This window comes from Oryctolagus cuniculus, chromosome 15 (assembly GCF_051225735.1).
Source record: "Oryctolagus cuniculus isolate XC-2025 breed Fujian yellow rabbit chromosome 15, ASM5122573v1, whole genome shotgun sequence".
Classification (NCBI taxonomy): Eukaryota; Metazoa; Chordata; class Mammalia; order Lagomorpha; family Leporidae; genus Oryctolagus; species Oryctolagus cuniculus.
The window spans coordinates 73,987,134-73,996,198 of NC_142881.1; the positions used below are offsets into that span (position 1 = coordinate 73,987,134).

Genomic DNA, 9,065 nt, shown 5'->3' on the forward strand with positions numbered 1-9,065 from the left:
CAAGAAGAAAGAAAATGCTCCAAGTTCTTTTCATAAAACTGGGAAAATATTGACATAAAAATGTTCAAGGTGGTGCAATGGATTAAGCCATCACTTGGGATACCACATCCCATATCACAGCACCTGTTCAAGTCCCTGCTCTGCTCCTGATTTGTAATGTGCACTCCAGAAGGAAGCAAGTGATGACTCTGCCACCCACTTTGGAAACCTGGGTTGAGTTTCCAGGTCCCGGCTTCCAGCTGGCCCTGCCCTGGCTATTGCCAGCATTTGGAAAGTGAAACAGTAAATGGGAGATCTTTATATATCTCTATGTGTCTGTCTGTCTGTCACTCTGTCTCGCTCTCTTTGTCTCTTTGCCTTTCAAATAAAATGAAAAAGTTTTAAATGTATAATTAAATACTTACAGAGTGAAATATATTTAGCATATAAAATATAAATATATTTAATATAACAATATGTAAGTATAAATGCAATAAACATTTTATTTATATAGCAAAATGACTTTCTAGGAATCATTCATGTCAGTTTTTTTTTTTTTCAATAAAGAAGTACTGGGAAACCTAAAGAAGTTTAAATCCCTCAGAATGTTATAATCCAGAAGCACCTTTAGTTAATAATTTGAAATTCCAAGACACTTCCACTGGGCTACTCTTGCCTCCAAGTTGACAGTGGCATTACATGATAGAAATTGTTTTCCATTCTTCTTTTTAGCCCAATAAATCTGAAATATCATTCGTTGCAAGAAAGATACATCAACCATCAACCGCATGGCTTCAATGGCTGCATATCATCCTATCATATGTCTGTATTCTAATCGACTTAACTCATTCTGTCACTGATAACCACTTAGATTGCTCAAGTGTTATAAACACTGCTGCAATGAATAGTTTTGTTCTTTAGAGCTTTGTGTAAGTCTCACCTGTTATAAATATCAAGCTCCAAATCCCAGTGTCTTCTTCAGATTTTAGTCCAAGTTATAGAAACCTTTGCAATTCCAGTGACTGTAAATGACTTATTGTAAACAAAAATAAATGACAAACTTGGAAGCATTGTAAAAGGTTAGCAGTGTTTGTATGTGTTTTCATTAGCATATTCTCAGGGCACACTTTAGTCAGAGCAAGTGAGGGGATGCTGTGGAAACAAATTCCAATGACTTAGTATAGTAAAAGCTTGTGAGATCTTTTGCCATCATCAATAATATATGTCAAACATGTACTGAAGAGGACTTTGCTCCACAAAGTCACTTGAGGGGCCAGACTGACAGATCCTATGATCTTTTAATGTCAGACCAAGAAATTAACACCTGCCTTCTTGGATCACCATACGAGAGAAAAGTCAGCGTGGGAAACTTACACCTGCCTTCAAATGCTTTGACCAGCAGTGACTGTACTTCACTTCTGCTCAAAGCCCTTGGCTAGAACCTCACTCCGACTAAGCACAAGGGGGCTGGGAAAGAGTGGTCCTCTCGGGCATTCAGAAAGAATTGTGTATAAGCGAGCATTGGAAATCTCTATCAGAATCTTTCTTGTCATCAAGTATTGGACTATAATACCTCCCCTTACTTTCAGTGGATGTGTTCCAAGACCCCCAACAGATGCCTGAAATCATGGATAGTACTAAACCCTACATACATATGAGAGTACTGCAAAAAGTTTGTGGAACAATGGAATTAAAAGAAATAGTTTTGGTGCAAAAAAATTGAAATCCATGCACAGAGAGGTCTTCATAAAGATCATGAAAAATATACATTACAAAAAAGCTACTTATGGATTCCAAAAATTTTTCTACCAAAATAATCTTTTAATCCCATTTTCCATTAACTGTTCAAAATACTCGTTTTTCAGACTGGTTGAACACAGCTAATTGAAACTGTGGAAAGACAAACCACAGAGAAGGAGAGACTACTGTAATTCTGCACACACACACACACAGAGAGAGAGAGAGAGAGAGAGAGAGAGAGAATAACTTCCTCCCCAAGGGAGAAGACTAAAGCAAGCTCCAGGAACTGAATCCAACCAAATTCTGAGTCTCGGGTGGATGGCGACAGTGTCCCCCTCAAGTCTATCTCCCGAGATCCAGAGGCCTATGAAGCAGCACAGACATGTTATCTGTCTTGCACCTGTATCATCATACCGGAGTGAAATGGGGACAGGTTCACTACAAAAGTTCTCCATTCAGAATGGAGAATGGGAGACAGAGAATCACTGTTCGGCAGCAATTCTGAACTCCAACCAAGTGGACACTGTGGTGTGCAAGGAGAACTGAGATGGGGGTGGGGAGGGTGGTTCCTGATATACCCTGATCCTGCTGTCTGGAAAGAACTCCTGTGTCCTTATTCTGTGACTCCTAGCTTTACCCACTACTTGTTCTTTTTGGCCATATCTGAAGTGGGATTTCTCTTGGACCTGAAATAGTAGCTCAAGCTTTTATTTTCCAAACTGGTCAATCTGATAAAATATTATTCATGCAAAGATACTTTTTCTTCTTTAGAATAGTTTTGGTGTTAACTATTATAAATTATTCTCCTTTTAACCCACATCATTTATAATGGGAAATATTCAAAATAATATAAATGTCCAGTGTGTGTGTGTGTGTCTGTGTGTCTGTGTGTCTGTGTGTCTGTGTGTGTAAGAGAGAGAGAGGGTGGGTCTGAGAGGGAGTAAGAGAGAAACCTTGCGTACTTTAACGTGTTAAACAACCCTTGGGAGATGAGATCCTATAGCATGCCACGGTGAAAAGATGGTAGGGGTTGGATTTGGAAGTACCCTGCACCCCTACTCCATTCCAATTTCACTTTCTTTACAGTAGAACATAGCAGAAAATTCCAGAAATAAACTCCTAAGCTTTGAACTGTACACCATGGTGAGTACCATGATAAAAATCTCAAAGCCTCCCACTCCAGCCAGCTTGAAATGTGTCCACACAGTCCATGCTGTCTACCTGTTAGTCACTCAGTAGCCAGCTGGATTATCAGATCCGGTCTCTCAGCTCACTGTGATTTGGTTCAAATAACCCTCACTTATCCTGGCAACTTAGATGTGCTGAATAGAAGCCATAAAGTACTTTCTCTAAGTGAAAAGGTGAACACTCTCACCTCACAAAAAGAAAAATAATTATATACTGAAGTTCCTAAGATGGACACTACAATGAGATATTTGGAGAGAGACAGCAGTTTCATGTACTTTTTATCCTGGTATGTTGTTGTAGTCTATAGTCAGATACTATTGCTAATCTCTTATGGTGCGTAAGTGATACATTAAACCGTGTCATAGGTCTGGATGTGATAAATAAAGGGGTCAGTGCCATCTTCACTTTCAGACTCCACTGGGGGGTCTTGTAATTCACCCCCCATGGATAAGGGGGAGATATCACAGCTTAAGGTCTATGCTTAACAATAGCATTATCGTTGCATATTCTCTTCACCTCTGAAAGATTCTATTTTTCTCCCCTATATGATGATGTCAAGTGATAATACCTACTTGACAGGAGTTTTGTGAGAAGCAGATGAGATGATGCAGTAGAAAACAGTTTACAATCTGCAAATCATTTTACTTAAGGATTTACTTCTAATCTATGCTGTTTCCTAAAGAGATACTACAAGGTTAAGCACTTAGTAGGTACTCCGTAAGTCTGAAAAACAAAAGTTTTGGATTATTTTAATAATGCCAAAAATCTAACAAATAAAATCATGTAAAAACCCAGTTCTTGAATTTTCTATGATTGAGTCGCTCCCTCGCCTGCCTCCTGTCACCAGCTCACACTCCTCAGAAAGGTTTCTTTTATGGGTGAAGTCGAACGACAAGCAAAGTGACGGAGCACCGAGTGCACATGAGATCCAGTACAGTAGTGTTTGCTATAAAGTGTAGGTGAAATAAAATATCTATGTGCCACAGACGATTGGGTCTGCCTCAGTCCATTTTCTTACACTCCTGCAAACCCATGAATTGCTCTCAATTCTCGGCTCTCCTGAGCTACAGAGGTTGCCAAGCTGATACCCTGTTCCTTCCTTCAGTCGGGACAGAAGATGGAAAAGCCATTTCTTTAATGAAAATTTGGCAAGAAATAGTTTCTTTGTGCCTTCTCCTCCCCCTCAAGTAGTTTCTAGCATTCAGACAAAAAGGGGACTCACTCCCGTCATTTGTCCAAACCAAGATAACTTCAGATGACAGATAACGCACATTCTGCTCTCCAGCAGCAGAGATCCTATCTCACATGTTCTGAAGGAGAAATAACTGAACTGACTTGTGGGAAATCAAAAGAGAAAAAGACTTTCCAACCTCCCAACAGCACCGAAGAAAAATATCTAACTGCAAAACTTGAGCTGTATCATAGGCCGTAGTTGAGGTTCACTTCAAAAGCCATGTATAAACTATCCTAATTTGACTGCCTTTTATAATATTTTTGATATACAATTTGATTCTAAGCCTAGATCTGTCCACCCAAATGTTGGAAAATGGATGACAGCAACTTTTGTCTTGAAAATCAGTATCATTTTTTTGTGTTTTTTTTTTTAGTTACTGTTTTTGTTTTGACATCACCCGTAAAAAATAACACAGAGGAGACCAGCATTGTGGCGTAGTAGGTAAAGCTGCTGCCTGCAACACCGGCATCCCACATGGGCAACAGTTTGAGTCCTAGCTGATCCACTGTTGATCCAATTCCACTTTTTATCCAGCTCCAGCCACCAGAGGTGGCTCCTGGTTCCTGGCTTTGGACTAGCTCAGCCCTGCCTGTTGTGGCCATCTCAGGAGTGAACCAACAGACAGAAGATTCCTTCTCCCTCTCTCTCTCTCTCTCTCTCTCTCTCTCTCTCTCTTTCTCTCATCTCTCCCACTCTCTGTAACTCTGACTTTCAAATAAATAGAATAAATCTTAAAAAAAAAAAAACACAGAGATCACCTTTTTACACTGTTCTCACAGGGAGTAACATCTAAAATTACTACATTGTCACAACCAGGATATTCACATTGATGCAACCTACAGATTTTATTTAGGTTTCCCCATTTTTACTGCATGTGTGTATCTATGAGATGCATAGGTTCATGAATCTACTTGCACGGTCAAGAAACCAACCAATTCTATTACAAGTATCCCTGGTTGCCCTTGCCTAGTCCCCTACATCTCTCTTTGGCTCCTGTTACCTTTAGGGTTTGGCTTTTCATTTTCACCTAGAAAAATTCCCTTGACATTGGTCCAGGTTGGAGCATCAACAGTTTGTTCCAGTCTGTTTTCAGAGATATTCTATGGTGTGTATCTAACACAGTTTGCTTAACCTTTCACTCGCAGAAAAACACCTTGATTGTTTCCCATTTGGGGACGTTAAAAATAAAGTTGCTATAAATATCCAGAAGAGGTTTTTATGAAGATAAATGTTCATTTCTCTGGGCTGAATGCCCAAAAGTACAATTTCTGGGTCATGTGGTAATGGCAGGTCAACTTTTATAAAAACAAACTGGAACTATTTCCAGAGTGGATGTAACATGTTGAGTTCCCATCAGCCGGGTAGGAAGGCTGCGGCTTCTCGGCGTCCTGACCAGCTGTCACTGCCGTTGTCCATTGTAAGCACTGTGCAGGTGTGTGGTGACATCCTATTGGGGTTCCCAGCGCTGTTTCCAATGCCTGATGATGCTGATGATTCTGAACGGCTTTTTGTGGATTTATCTGCTCCCTGTTTTTCCCTCCTCACTCCTCTCCTCTTGCCTTCCTATGGAATGTTTGAACATTGTCTAGAAGGCTACCTGGACTCATCTGTCATGTTTTTGCATTCGCTGGTGTGTGTCATCTTGCAGTAGTTGCCCGTGTCTCACAATATGCATACACAATTTTATCATAGTCTATGGGTATCAACATTTTATTGCTTGGATTAAAGTGTGGAAAGCTCACTTTCAACAGTTCACATCACCCACTCTACTATTTTTTTTTTTTCAATTTATTTTTTATTTGCTTATTTGAGAGACAAAGAGAGAACTCTCTGTCTAGCTAGTCTCACCTACTAGGCCAAACATCCACTCCCTAATGTACTTTCAAATCTTATAGATTATTTTATTTACCCAAATAACTGGGCTTTCCATTGTTCTTCCTTCCTAATGTCCCCCAAATTCCTTCTTTTATCATTCCTCTCTTTGTGAAGAAACTCCTTGAGCCATTCAAGGAGTGGTTGCGCTGGTAACCCTAACTGTGTCATCTTCTGTTGTTGGGGTAGAAGTTGAGGGACGCAGGGTCTAGATCTCTTCTGCCTGAGGTAGAGGAGTGCTGAGATGCCCTGTACTTGCAGTCTTCCTGTCCCAGGCTCCCCAGCCAGCCCACCCTCCTCTGTTCAGATTCTCTTTTGGTTACTTGTTGCAATATTGCCAGGGCTCGTAGTTGTATGAGAAGCAGGGGTAATGGTTTTATGCCATCTTTACACCTTCTGAGCAACTTTTGAACTAAATCTTAAGTAGGCAATATGTAGAACAATGATGAGTTGCAAAGTATTTAGTTTGTCCCACTCTCTTTTTTAATTTAGTTATGTGTGTGAGCATTTCTTTGTTAAAGAATAACAACATTTAAAAAAATCACAGGGTCCTCACAAAATTCTGTATTTATGGATTTCCTGAGATAATAAAATCTGGAAGGGCCAGAATTGTGGCACAACAGATGAAGACTTTGCCTGGAACACTGGCATTCCATATGAGCACCAGTTCGAGTCCCAACTGCTCTAGTTCTAATCCAGCTCCCTGTAAGTGTACTTGGGAAAGCAGCAGAGGGTGGCTAAAATGCTTGGGCCTCTGCCACCCATGTGGGAGACCCAGATGGAGCTAGGGGCTCTTGGGTTCAACATGGCCCAGCCCTGGCCATTGCTGCCATTTGGGGAGTGAACCAATGAATGGAAGATATATCTTTCTGTCTGTCTGTCTGTCTGTCTCTCTCTCTCTCTCTCTCCCTGTAAGTGCCTTTTAAAATAAATAAATAATTATTTAACAAATAAATAAATCAAATCTTTCCCCTTTGGCCTGAACCAGGCAATGTCAGCAGAAGAGAAGTGGGAACACCCCTGTGCTGTTACAGCACCTCTAACACTTACCTTTTCTTTAGATCCAGCTTTTTTGGCCATTTAAATCATCAGTCCAGTTCCTTGAGTTAACAAACCTTGACTTAGCTCACTAATGACCACTCACAAACCTTTATAACTGCATTTTACAAACACTTTCCCATAAATTTTTAAAATTTAAACCTCACCATAAAAAACTGTCACTGTTTGACCCTAACTCTAAATGATAGGTTCTATTACTACCATTATATAGCTCAGGAGACTTGGTTGTGACTCACCAAGGTCATGGTGTTGGTCGATGCCAGAGTTGGGATTCAGCCCTTTTTCTTCCTACACCACATCCAGGCCTCTTTATTCACACCCTACAGCAGACAAGACCAAGGAGACATTTCATCAGTGATGCCACAAGTGATAATGCTGCCTTGCTTTGACATGTGAATGCACTTTTTGAAAAGAGACTAATGGACTCCCTTAGCTGTCACTCACTCCCACCTACAACACAGACTTACTTCATCAAACCAATCAAATATGCAAGTGAAACAAAAACTCAAGTCACACTGAGGAAAACCTGAAAATGACCTTGGTAATCAAATAATACTTATTAAACTTCAGCCAGGCCAGCTCTGGCAACTGAGGTTGCTGGGGTGGGTATAAACGAAGCACTACCAATATTCTCCCATACCTACATATTTTAAACCTAGTCTAGGAGACCAGACTGGAACACTTTTAAAAATTCAGAAAAAAAAAGTTTATGTGTGTGTATGTATGTTATTATGTATAGATAATTGTATAGATTTTCACAAAGAAGAATTCTTGGAATGCAGGAAAAGTTGAGACACTTAAGACTTGATTATTTATTCTGCAGTCTCTATTTCCTATAAAAGTATGATCTTTGATAAAACTGCTGGGAGAAGAGAAGGAGCCAGAAGCAGCCCAGAAACACTAGGAATAACATTTCCTGTCCCCAACCCTTCCCGTGTCATTCTTACAAACACAGCAAAATGGCAGCTCTTCCTGAGGGATGGACAAAGAATAAGCCTGGCCCTACAATCATGTGGTAAGAACAAACTAAAACATAAACAATTAGGTAGGCTCAGAGAGATGAGACAGGGGGCACTGCCCTCATAAGGAAGCAAGCCTGCTTGGCCTAAATGAAAGAAAACAGGTGACACGACACAATAGGAGCAGCAACAATTCAGCAAATACCAAGCCCAGAGGGCACAGTGGTTTTAAATAGTGACCACGAATTCTGGGATACCCCCACCATGCCCACTTCCCTTGAAGCTGCCATGACTTGAACCAACAGAGTATGACAGTGACATTCAAGGCTAGGGTACACTTGGCCATTATTCCTGGAGCCCTAAGCTGCCATGCTGGATGGGCTGCAGGTGGGCACTCCAGCTGAGAATTCCAGCGGAGCCCAGCCTTGCAGCCATTTTAGCCCAGGTGTCATGGGGCAAGAAGTCTCCAGTCATCCCGGGCCCCGGTTCTTCTAACCTCACAACTATTGAAGTCTTCCTAGCAGAGGCCTCAGCCATCATGGAACAGAGAAAACCCAATCAGGTGCCATCTCTAAATCCCCAACAGATGGAAGTCAACAGCATATTATTGCGCCTGAGGGAGTGTAAACACAGGAGCACCACACATTGATAAAATCTGACAGTCCTTTATTGCCAGCGGTGGAGAGCGAGTCATGCCCTGAAGAACTCTGGACACAGAAGCTCAAAGCAACACGGTTTATTTAAAGGCAAAAACCACAAGGAGGGGAGGGGGAATACATGGTTGCTAGGAAGTGGGGGGTGGAAATAAGTGGTTACTAGGGTCAGGCTGACCTAAGGCCTATGGGAAACTAATATCAGTTACAATCTTGAAAATAAACAAATTACAATCTTAACATTCATCCAGGTGCAGCCTGTCATAAGCTTGAGCCACCATGCTAGGGAGTTTCTGTCTTCTGCCAAGTGGGATACAGTGTACTGTTAGCTCAAAGTTTCAGACCAAAGTCTCATGGCTGGGGGGAGGGCAGTTCTCAGCA

General features: G+C 41.1%; 1 long non-coding RNA gene across 1 annotated transcript in view; it reads right to left on the reverse strand.

Moving 5' to 3' along the window:
- The window catches only part of LOC149122068 (uncharacterized), a 140,707-nt gene extending 133,312 nt beyond the window's left edge, over positions 1 to 7,395 (reverse strand). Inside the window, exon 1 of the long non-coding RNA XR_016221710.1 lies at positions 7,309 to 7,395. This is a non-coding gene — a long non-coding RNA (uncharacterized LOC149122068). The remainder of the gene's footprint in view (positions 1 to 7,308) is intronic.
- Between the last annotated feature and the right edge of the window lie 1,670 nt (positions 7,396 to 9,065).